This window comes from Hibiscus syriacus, unplaced genomic scaffold, assembly GCF_006381635.1.
Source record: "Hibiscus syriacus cultivar Baekdansim isolate YM2019G1 unplaced genomic scaffold, ASM638163v2 tig00113124_pilon, whole genome shotgun sequence".
NCBI classification, from domain to species: Eukaryota; Viridiplantae; Streptophyta; class Magnoliopsida; order Malvales; family Malvaceae; genus Hibiscus; species Hibiscus syriacus.
The window spans coordinates 750,096-762,875 of record NW_024063444.1 but is presented as its reverse complement, the minus strand read 5'-3'; the positions used below and the strand labels follow the sequence as shown (position 1 = coordinate 762,875).

At 36.1% G+C, this 12,780-nt stretch overlaps 1 pseudogene; it reads right to left on the bottom strand.

Annotated features, from left to right (window-relative positions):
* Positions 1-682: 682 nt before the first annotated feature.
* Positions 683-4,363, bottom strand: LOC120185669 (annotated as a pseudogene).
* Positions 4,364-12,780: the final 8,417 nt, after the last annotated feature.

Below are 12,780 nucleotides of genomic sequence, written 5' to 3'. Positions count from 1 at the left end.
CAGCTAATATTTCTCTTTGTAATCAATGGGGTATTATTTAACTCTATCTTCATTGCCATTTTGTTCTTATGATGTCCTTTGTAAATCCAAACATTGATTGTATTTTGTAGCAGTTCACTGCTATTTGGGTAATAAAATCAAATTATCCAAAAAAAGAAATGGATTCAAGACCTTCCAGTCATGGTTCATCATCTCATAAGCTGGACGAAGAGGTATGAAAGTGAACATGTATATTTCTAAGATGAAAATTTTCATTCGGAGAGCTTGATTAATCTTACATTTATGTAATTCAATTTTTTGGGGGTAATAAAACGACTACTTCACCGTTTAGATAAATTATTGCACCCAAAATAAAAGCAATGCAGTAGGAGGAAAGGAAAGGGCAAAGCAGCCAGAATGAAAGTAGTCAAAAAAGACGCAACGGGAAACATCTTTCTTTGTATTGTATCCATTTTTCTTTTTCTTTTTTTTTCATACTTTAATATTGAAGAATCGGACAAAGACGAGAATTTTAACGAGATTCGACAATGTACTTACGACCTCGGTGTCTAGGCGGCGCTAGAAGTTTTATTCTATGTATCATAAGTTTAAGTTACATCTCTATTTATAATAAAAAAAACCTTATACATAATTACATAATTAACCTTGTCCTCTTTACTGGTATATTTATGAGTCATACCTATCATTTAAATTAATTAACTTAGCAAAAATACGTTCAACGAAACAACACAACTGCCTTGATGACTTTAGGCAAGTTCCTTTTTATGTACACGTTGAGGAAACCTCCCTTGAAGACACGCTAGAAACACAACCCCACATTTCAACGAACTCACAAGGAGCTCTCACGCTATTTCTTGGAAACCTCCCTTGAAGACACGCTAGAAACACAACCCCACATTTCAACGAACTCACAAGGAGCTCTCACGCTATTTCCCAAGCTTCCATTCTCATCTTACACTCTCTAAGTTGGTGTCGCCTGCGCCGACTCTTTGCTGCATATGTTGCAAACGAACTTGGCAGGCACTGCCTCGAAATCGTTAATTCCGGAACATCTCGTGTGCTGCCAGACCCCCCATACATCACAAGCCAACATTCTTTCCCCATCATCATCCTTGGCTCCACATTTGCAATCCACTGTCCACCTTTCCATCCCCCTTTCCAACCTGTATTTACTAAGCCCGATTTTCCCCGGACACCTCCCTCGAAGTCGAACCGATCCCGTTGACCCTATCAAGAGCTTGATCTGGGTGGAATCTTCTACACCACCAAAGCCAACTAACTCTTCAGCTTGGAATCTTCTGAATGCCAAATATACTTCCTGGAAAGCCTTCGAAGCTTCGGTCTTGAGGTCTTGCAGTCGAGGAGCGTCTGAGCTGAGCTGATGGCAAGATTTCTTATTTCATCTGCAGGGAAGATCGACATGGTTTGAGGATGGAGTAGGGATTCATACAAGAATTTAAGATCCTGCTTAAGAATTGCCTCGGATGGAGGACAGTTTGGAACACAAGCATCATTCCCACTGGTGCTTATGGAAACACTTTGAGGCTCAAGCCTGTAACAGATGAAAACAATATATTAGAGTTTGTACTATAAGAGATCATACTACAACTGATTTCGGAAAAATAGTAGAGAAGGTAATATACTAATCCAATAATTAGAAAATTGTTGAGAGATTGAAAATCCGATGCATTTAAAGAGACCAAACCACACACCTATACTCGAGCAAGCCTGAATCAGGATTGCATCTCGCATTAACAACCATTCCTCCTACCACTTTCCCACGAAATTCCATGAGGCAATTATCAAGGAGCGCCGGAGGAGCCACTCTGCAGACGGCTCCCCTAAGAGCACGTGAACTTACCCAGTTGGAACCAGATACGGCCCGAAGCACTCTAAACATGGCCTCTTCAACCCGTGCAACATCAGCTCTACTCCATGGTAAAACCTCTGAAGAAGTACGTTGTCTCTTGACGGTAGCATCCCCGACCCTAGAGGTAGACTTACAAGCATCATGGATCAACCTCATCAGAAAACAAAAGAGGTCCTTTATATTTACAAGCTTGCTCCTTGATAAAGACTGGTAAAATGAGATAATGTCTTGTAGTCGGGTGCAGGGTTTCAATCCTTGCAGCAGAAATATGGATAGTGGAAGCCTAGAAAGAGTTTCGACAGCCGATTTATATTCATCAACTGTCAGGGCAAAACTACCAGCTCCAAATTCATAACCCCAATTCCTATACCATGAACGGCCTTCGGTAATGGCATGAAGTAGTCGGTACTCCAAGCCATACTTTTTGGACACATCCATCACACTTACCTTCCTGTCCGTGCGTAATGCAAAACAGTAAGACAAATAACTCAATAACATGCCTAAATTTAACCATACAGGTAAATGCATCTAAGTAATATATACAAATGGATCAACTGCATTGGACAAGAATACAGAACAAAAATGCACTGATCATAATATTATCTAAGAAATTCCACTGCAAAGCCCCTAAATTGGACAGGCTATACAGAAAATCATCAGCAGCAAATGATATGCTCAACCATTTTCTTTTTTTGCAAGAAAAAGGCAACATGAAATATTTACAAGAGAAGGAGAGTGGTTGTTCTAGGACATATACGATCAAATTTGAAAGGAAACAAGCACTTAATATCTAACCTGACAGCAAGGGTTTTACATAGTCGGTCCCAGAAATCCATGATATGATACCCTGAGAGAACCCTTGAACCCCCTTCCCTGCCATTGATCCTAAGAAGGTGCCCATAACCATTAGAATGGATTACACCATGTAAAAGATGGGTTGTGTCCTCCAATTGGTTATACACCCATTCCTCAACATCATCTGTAGTTGTCACATGGTTGCATGACTTACACCTGAATAAAAAGAAGAAGAATGAGGATGCATGTTACGCACCAATCACCATAGTTCATAACACATGCATACGTATATCGATTGGCATAGGAAGACAACATTTGGTTGAGAAAAATAAGTAAATGTAAGGAGAAAGCAACAAGTTAGAAGACCTTAATTCTGACAAAAGCAGGATATCTCCGCAACACACGCATGGTTTGTGGTAGCCACCAATTGAGTTACCATCAGCCTTTATGATGAAGTGGTAGCGTTTTGAACATACTGGATGGCCGCTCCACCCTTAATAAACATAGAAACAAAAAACCCTTTCATTTAGACATGACGTGTCAACAAGCAATTGGATAAGGGACTTCTACTAAAAAAATGTCTATAAAATAAAAATATTAAAAAAAATACGTGGATGATGAGCTGGGAAAGGAAATTTGGGTAAGGAAGCAATGAGATAAATAAGAATAAATGAGATGGGTATAATGGTAAAATAACAATGCATAAGATGCTACGCCAGCTGTTTGGGAGGCTTGCTGGTGTGCAGTCAACATCGAAGCACTCACTCAAGAACGTGCCTCCCATCCACAACATTTATAGTATTAAAATATTATTAATTCATTAATTATTTCTCCCGAGATATTCGCAACTCCCAAACAATTAACTCACCAAACACCATTATTATTACTATTATTATGTCCATTGTCTGTATGCTTGTTAATTTTCCAAATTACATTTTTAGTATTACTATTAAGCATCATTTTCTGATAAAAAATTAAGCATAATTTATTTAGGCAATATATTTCCCCGTAATCTAAGCTATCTGCAACTGGCGAGGCAGCGGAGAAAATTTTAATGACGGATCAAGAGCCTAGAGATGTGCTTAAGACAGAATCGATCATTGACTCGGCCCGAGTCCACTTACCAACGACTCGGCACTGGTCACAATAGATGGATCTAGATCTAGCGACGTCCTCCTCCACCAAATCTAGACAGACCACGGATGAAGAGGGATCGGGGCTGTCAGTCGCGTCACCGACTCTAAATACGATCTGCCAGGTCATTACATGAGGGGAAAGGGACGATAGAGCAGGCATCAGAGCGTGCTTCGACAGAAAAGACCTGATGTTGTAACGAAACGGCGTGGCGACGCCAGATCCGGAGGCGGAGCTGGAAGAGGAAGGGAATGTGAGGAAGTCGTAGAGGTCAGCTGTGACTCTTCTCTTCATCCTTTTCATTGGCAAACCGTTCACGACCATACTGAAGTCGGTGATGGCGCGTGAAACAAACTATCGCCGGGAGATTGGGTGGATATAACGGGTTAAGAGGATTTCAGCTGTAAAAGGGCGAGGAAGAAGAGAGGGGAAAGAAAAATGATTAGTGGTTTGCTTAGCGGTTGGTGTGGAGATGAGGTAGAGAGCAGCTTTGGTGTTTGATCATCAATCAATCAAAAATCAGTTAGATATGATCTGTGATATTATGGGCATTATTTGTAAGTCGGTTTCGTTTGAAATTGAAGATGGACTTGATATACGACTTTTTTTTATAGTGCATTCAATTTGCTGCTTTTTAATCCTGTCCGTCCGATTGGCGAAGCAAACGACAACGAGATTATTTCTTGTTTACGAAGAAATAGAATCATCGTGGAACTTGAATAAAGAAGATAATTTTTAAAGTTTCCAATAAATTTCCTAATAAGTCGGTCATTTATTATTATTTTAAAAAGATATTACGATAAATTATCGAAATGGTCAACTTTATTTTATATTTTTAGATATAAAACACACAAATACTCATCCAATTATAAATATTATTTTATTAAATCTTCAAATTATTAAAAGTGATAAAATAATTTTTTAACTATAAGAAGTTATTTTATTGAGTATCTACCTATTAAAAATTATAAAATAGTAATTTGGCTAGATATGATCAAATTATTTTTTTAATAATGTATATTGGCACCATCGTTGTTTTCAAACATTGACTCAATGACATAATGTCTCAATTAATGGCTCAATGACATGATGTAAATGGAAAGTCAATCTAAAAAATACAACTCAAACAATTCTGGAATCAAATTTAATCATATATCGATCAATAAGTTAACATACAATTTAGACGATTGCCAATTTTTTAATGAAAAATGATGAATTTAGAACATATAAATAGTCAAAAGATCATTTTGTAATTTTTAATAGTCATGAGACTCAACAAAACATCATCTTATAATTAAAAAGTCATTTTATAAATTTTAATAATCAAGATACTTAATAAAAATATAGCTCTGTAACGGGAAGACCATATTTTACCCCATTTTTCATCATCAATTTCAAAAAATAATGTGCTAATCCTATGACTTAAATATTATTAGTTTAATAATGTGATGTCTTAAAAGAAATGAGATTAATTTTTAATTTGATTTATAAATTTTAAATAAAATATTAGGATTTTTATATTTCAAATAAAATAACAATTTTGAATCTTATTGTCAATCCTCGTTTCTCCGTCATCATTAACTATTGTTACCATGGTCGTTGGATCCCAAAATTATTTTCATTTGTTTTAGTCAATAAATCTAAACTTATGTTTATTTCTTCAAGAAATGTTCTGGGTTCCACAAATATGATGCTCGTTCTCTTTTTAAGATTAAATGACAGGCTTATTGGCAACACTTGCAATGTTGGTAATGAGTTTTCTGTTGGTTTCCACTTTCCAGGGAGAAGCAAGTCGACACAATCATAGGTTCCGTCTCTTGGGTTTGATCCAATTCCATTACTAATACTACCCCCGTCTGCTCATTTTGCTATTTTGATCGTTTCATCAATCAAATCTGAAGATTTGTTGATTATGGATGCTTGCAATGGGGCAATAGGTTTTCAAGGAGGGTCTGCTAGTTTATTAGTGTTTTACAATTTGGACAATGGCATTGCAAGCAGCCTCGAGGGCAAGATTCACGCGTTCTACGTGGTCAACTTGGTCAGAAGTCAGAATTGAAGATATGTTGGCCTTTTCATTAGAAAAACTTTTTTATTAATTAATTTATCAGAAAAATAATAACATCCATAATTATTTGAAAAAAACATCCCCAAATGACTCATGTAGAATACCTCACGTTTTGTAAAAAGCGTTTAAGAATCTCACGTTCGCAAGATCCGTCTGACGTGGAAAGACACCTTCTATTAAAGGATATCGCATTCTGCACAAAACGAGATCAGTTGGTATAAATTATATTTATGAATAACGATGAATGGTGATTAAGTTTATATAGATGATATTTTTCAAAAGAAATGCAAGTCTCGTAAAAATCTCCTCATAATTCGATCGAGCCGAAAATCGATCAAGACAACAAAAGAGAAAAAGAGTGCCCAATTATTTTATTGGTCTTCATTAGTACATAAAAGGAACCTCCTTTTTCCTATACAACCAATTAATTACTAACAATTCAAGGAATTCGAGTCCTATTTTTTAATTTAATTTAAATTTAAAATTTTCGAACTGAGTAAAATTTATGGAATTACAAATCGAGTCAAATTGAGTAAAATAAAAAATAAACTTTTTTGAAATAAATCAAATTGAATTTTACTCACCCCTAAAATTATCCTCTAAGACCATATTTAATTACCCTCCAATTAAAACAAAAAATAGTGTATGCATTATTGATGGGCATTTTACCTTCCTATATAAATAAGACTGTGTAAATAGTTCTAATATCGCATAATCATATGTACTTCAAGCAGGGATGGTCAAAATACTTAAATTTGACGGGTCTCGACATGACCTGATTTTATTGTAACATCCCAAACTACGGGTTAGTGACCAAATTGTAAAACTTTAGGATTTGGTGATTAAAGTAGAATAATTGAATATTTCAATGACTTATTTTGGAATATTTTATGAAGGATGTTTAGTAATTATCAAATGAATTAAAGGGTAAAATGGTCATTTAACAAAAAAGATTTTTATTTTCCCTTATAAGATAAGGGAACCACATGGAGAAGAGGAAAAATGAGAGATTTCTCTAGAGTTTTCTTCTTTTTTCTTCTTCATACGAGAGAGCCAGAGCAAATGTGAGTTTTCTGGTTAGTTTATTATTTATTGATTTTAAGAGTGGGTTTTGATCTTTATGTGATACTTAAGCTTAAGGAAAGCTTAGGTTGTCTTAAAATCAAAAGATGAAGAAGTTATAAGAGATTAAAGAGAAGGGGTTTCTAAATGATTTCTGGAAAAGAGTTGATAAGTTGAATTTGAAACTAAATTTGACGTGTTATCAACTTAATTAAGAGACATGAAGTGATAGAATTGAATTTAGAACATATTGAAAATTTGGTATGATTATTGATTTCTATATGAAAGATGAAATTTTGAGGTTTAATATGTGATAAATGAGTATAAATTGGTTTAAGCATATGTATATGAGTTAAGAACATGAAAGGAGAGGAAACATAAAGTGTTGAAGCTGAAAAGAGAGAATTTTCGTGTTTAAAATGTGATTTATGGGCAAAGTGTATCGGTACACATTCAACAGGTACCAATACACTCTTGAATAAAAAACATCGAATGCAATAAGTGTATATATACACAGGTAGTCTATCGATACCCCCTTGAAATGAGAAATTTCGAATGTAATTTGTGTACCGATACATAGGTAGTGTATCAATACACATGTTAAGGGATATACCGATACACTATAGAGTGTACCGATACATACCTTAAATAAGAAATGAAAGAAGCCTTTCTTTTAGTTTAAGAAATGAAATATTAGAGTATACCAATTAGAATATTGATATGTACCAATGTATTATTATGTAGATATAGAGTGTAATCCTGTTCCAGAACAATCGAAGAATTAAGATCGATTTAAAGCAAACTAGGCTAAGGTGAGTGCATAATATAGATAGAATTGTATAGAGATACGACTTGCGATAAGTCTATCTTTTATAGTAGAATTTATGATTTTATATTCATGTGCACACACACACACACACACACGCACACACACGCATATATATATATATATATTATTGTAATAGTGATTTCATGTCATTCATTTATGCTTTAATATAATATTATATGAATGAATGCAATTATAAGAGAAACAATCTAGGTATGTGAAACAATGAAAGTGATCATATGTGTGCATGGGAAGTGAATCATGTGTTTATATGAAAAGTGATAAAAGAGATATGAAAATGAGAAATGTATTCATATATAAGCTAATGTTATTTAATATGAGAGTTGTAGGAATAATTGGCATGCCAAGAGTCGAGGGATTATCAGTGGTCCTTCGGGACATAGTGGTTCTTCGGGACAAAGTGGTCATTCAGGACATAGTGGTACTTCGGGATAAATATTCAGTGCCCCTAGTGGGAAATTATTCGAACTGTGGTGACAACATTCATGCACAACCTCAGTGTACTCACGTACCTCATGTTCTCAATAATGTACATGGGCAATTCAAAGATAAATTGAAGTGAAATTCGCATAGACAGATAAGTTTCATATGTGCATGACATGATCAATTGGTAAGAATGCATATTTCATGAATTCATTGTTACATATTTTATTATGCCTCACTAAGTCTATGACTTAGCGTGTAAGTGATTTACACGTAGGTACCAAGAAGCAGGAAGACAAGAGTTAAGGTCTAGAGAGGCAACATATCTTTTAAAGCGATCAGATCAGAAGTGATTTACAACAGTATGTCCTTTTGTTATAGTAACCATGTTGGCATCTGAATTACAGTTTAAGGTTATAAATGCTCTGATCGATTTTGTAAATATTTTTATAGAACTTATGTAAATTATTATACTGTACTTTTAATAAAGTTTTAAATTTTATGAAATTTTGTAAAAGTAAACGTTTTGAAAATTCAATGTGATACCTTGAATTTGTATCTGGATCGGATACGGGTTGGTGTGTGACATTTAATGGTATCAGAGCTACGATTTAGTCGATTCTAGGCATAAACCGAAGTATAGAGTGTCTTTATAGGTGTACATGCCAACCTAAAAGTGAAACTTCTGATCTGATAAGAGTAATAAGTATGCTGCTTTGCTAATAGAGTTATATGATTATATCTTAATATATGTCCATACATGATAGTTCTCGAAGTGAAGCGGGAGACGATAGGCCTGCTGAGAGTAGTAATTCACCTGCCCTGGCCAGGCAAGGTGAAGAACATACACCTTCTGGAATGCCTGTAAGTGATCAAGATATTTTCTTCAAGACGTTAGATATTGTCCTGACACGTTTCCAACCTCCTGTTACTTCAACTCCGAGAATGAATGTTGCGAAGGAGTTGAAGGGTTTAGGAGCATTGGAGTTTAGAAGTGAAGCCGAAGAAGGTCATGTTGTTGTGGACCTTTGGCTCAATGATATGAAGATCATGTTAGATGGACTCCACTGTTCTGATGTGGAGAAGTTAGATGAAGTGGTCTCATTGCTCCGAGGGCAAACGAGAATTTGGTGGACCAATATTACACTGAGAATGACTAGTGATCAGGTAACTTGGTCCTTGTTTTTAGAAGAATTCTAGCATAAGTATATAGGAGATCCGTTTATTCGACAGATGAAGCAAGAGTTTATGAATATGAAGCAATAAAATTGCACAGTGTATGGATATGAGTGTGAATTCAACAAGCTTAGTCGCTTTGCTGCAGAACTTATTCCTACAGAGAAAGATACTTGTGAATGGTTCGTGGAAGGTTTGCATCCAAGATTGAAAGAAATGCTAATTGTGTTGAACTTGTCCTCGTTTCAAGAGGTAGTTAACTGTGCCAAAGCACTGGAAAGAGCTCAGAACGAAAGGCTTGGAGATCCCAGAGCTCAGGCATCAAAAAGAATGGGTGCATCATCAAGTGCTGCACCATCAAAAAGGGGAAGAGATGTTGGTTCTCGACCCCATATGAGATCAGAATCAATTGCATCAACTGCTAGGGGATTCAATCCGATGAGAGGCAGATAAACTCAGTTTGTGGGATATGGAATTAGGAGATCTAACCAGAGCCAAACTAGACCATGTCTACATTGTGGAAGAAATCATCCGGGAATTTGTAGAATGATTTCTGAAGCTTGCTTCAAGTGTGGAGACACCGGACATTTTAACTGGGATTGTCCAATGATAGCTGGTGAACATGCACAACTGGAAATATCTACTTCTATGACTCAGAGAGGAAGGGGTAGAGGTAGAGGAAGAAGTCAGTTAGAGTCTTCTGCTCAACAAGAGATACGCTCCACTGCTCGAGTGTATAAACTCAAGACCAATAAGGATCAAGATGACTCGGAGATTATAGTAGGTATTTTTCAATTGTATGGTAAGAGTATTGTAATACTGATTGATTCGGGTTCTGCATATTCTTATATTAGTAGTAAGTTAGTGAGGGAATTAAACATTCAGTTAGAAGCTACTAGCAATGATGTGATAGTGACTAATCCGTTAGGGCACAATGCTCGGGTAAATAGAGTGTGTCGAGAGTGTCCCATACGAATTCAGGGAACTGAATTTCTTGGTAATATGATGGAATTACCTTTTGACGAATTCGAAGTGATACTGGAATGGATTGATTATATCGTTATTACGCTAATATCGATTGTAGACTGAAAAGAGCAACGTTGAGAAGTTCAGAAGGTATAGAAGTTATTATATTTAGTGAAGGATGGAATCCATTGACGAATGTAATATCAGTGATGTCCGTAAAGAAGTTATTATTACAGGGATGTCAAGGGTTCATTGCCAATGTGTTGGATGTTAGAACCAATGAGAAAATGATTGAAGAAATTCCCATAGTCAGAGAATTCTCAGATGTATTTCCTGCATAATTGTCGGGTTTACCTCCGGACAGAGAGGTGGAATTTCATATTGAGATAATGCCGAGAACAGTGCCCATCGCAATAGCACCATACAGAATGGCCCCCCAAAGAATTGCAGGAATTAAAAATTCAATTGCAAGAACTAATGGACAAAGGGTTTATTAGACCAAGTGTATCACCTTGGGGAGCTCCAGTTCTATTTGTTAAGAAAAATGATGGTTCAATGCGTCTCTACATTGATTATAAACAGCTCAATAAAGTGACCATCAAGAATAAGTATCCCCTCCCTCGAATTGACGACTTATTTGATCAGATAAAAGGAGCTTCAGTCTTCTCTAAGATTGACTTGTTATATGGATATCATCAGTTGAAAGTTCAGGAGAAAGATATTCCAAATATCACATTTAAAACGAGGTATGGCCACTACGAGTTTATTGTGAGGCCTTTCACAGTTACAAATGCACCAGTTGTTTTCATAGATCTAATGAACCGAATATTTCTGGATATGCACCAGCTGTTCTCAATAATGTACATGGGCAATTCAAAGATAAATTGAAGTGAAATTCGCATAGACAGATAAGTTTCATATGTGCATGACATGATCAATTGGTAAGAATGCATATTTCATGAATTCATTGTTACATATTTTATTATGCCTCACTAAGTCTATGACTTAGCGTGTAAGTGATTTACACGTAGGTACCAAGAAACAGGAAGACCAGAGTTAAGGTCTAGAGAGGCATCATATCTTTTAAAGTGATCAGATCAAAAGTGATTTACAACAGTATGTCTTTTTGTTATAGTAACCATGTTGGCATGTGAATTATAATTTAGGGTTATAAATGCTCTGATCGATTTTGTAAATATTTTTATAGAACTTATGTAAATTATTGTACTGTACTTTTAATAAAGTTTTAAATTTTATGAAATTTTGTAAAAGTAAACGTTTTGAAAATTCAATGTGATACCTTGGATTTGTATCTGGATCGGATACGGGTTGGTGTGTGACATTTAATGGTATCAGAGCTACGATTTAGTCGATTCTAGGCATAAACCGAAGTATAGAGTGTCTTTATAGGTGTACATGCCAACCTAAAAGTGAAACTTCTGATCTGATAAGAGTAATAAGTATGCTGCTTTGCTAATAGAGTTATATGATTATATCTTAATATATGTCCATACATGATAGTTCTCGAAGTGAAGCGGGAGACGATAGGCCTGCTGAGAGTAGTAATTCACCTGCCCTGGCCAGGCAAGGTGAAGAACATACACCTTCTGGAATGCCTGTAAGTGATCAAGATATTTTCTTCAAGACGTTAGATATTGTCCTGACACGTTTCCAACCTCCTGTTACTTCAACTCCGAGAATGAATGTTGCGAAGGAGTTGAAGGGTTTAGGAGCATTGGAGTTTAGAAGTGAAGCCGAAGAAGGTCATGTTGTTGTGGACCTTTGGCTCAATGATATGAAGATCATGTTAGATGGACTCCACTGTTCTGATGTGGAGAAGTTAGATGGAGTGGTCTCATTGCTCCGAGGGCAAACGAGAATTTGGTGGACCAATATTACACTGAGAATGACTAGTGATCAGGTAACTTGGTCCTTGTTTTTAGAAGAATTCTAGCATAAGTATATAGGAGATCCGTTTATTCGACAGATGAAGCAAGAGTTTATGAATATGAAGCAATAAAATTGCACAGTGTATGGATATGAGTGTGAATTCAACAAGCTTAGTCGCTTTGCTGCAGAACTTATTCCTACAGAGAAAGATACTTGTGAATGGTTCGTGGAAGGTTTGCATCCAAGATTGAAAGAAATGCTAATTGTGTTGAACTTGTCCTCGTTTCAAGAGGTAGTTAACTGTGCCAAAGCACTGGAAAGAGCTCAGAACGAAAGGCTTGGAGATCCCAGAGCTCAGGCATCAAAAAGAATGGGTGCATCATCAAGTGCTGCACCATCAAAAAGGGGAAGAGATGTTGGTTCTCGACCCCATATGAGATCAGAATCAATTGCATCAACTGCTAGGGGATTCAATCCGATGAGAGGCAGATAAACTCAGTTTGTGGGATATGGAATTAGGAGATCTAACCAGAGCCAAACTAGACCATG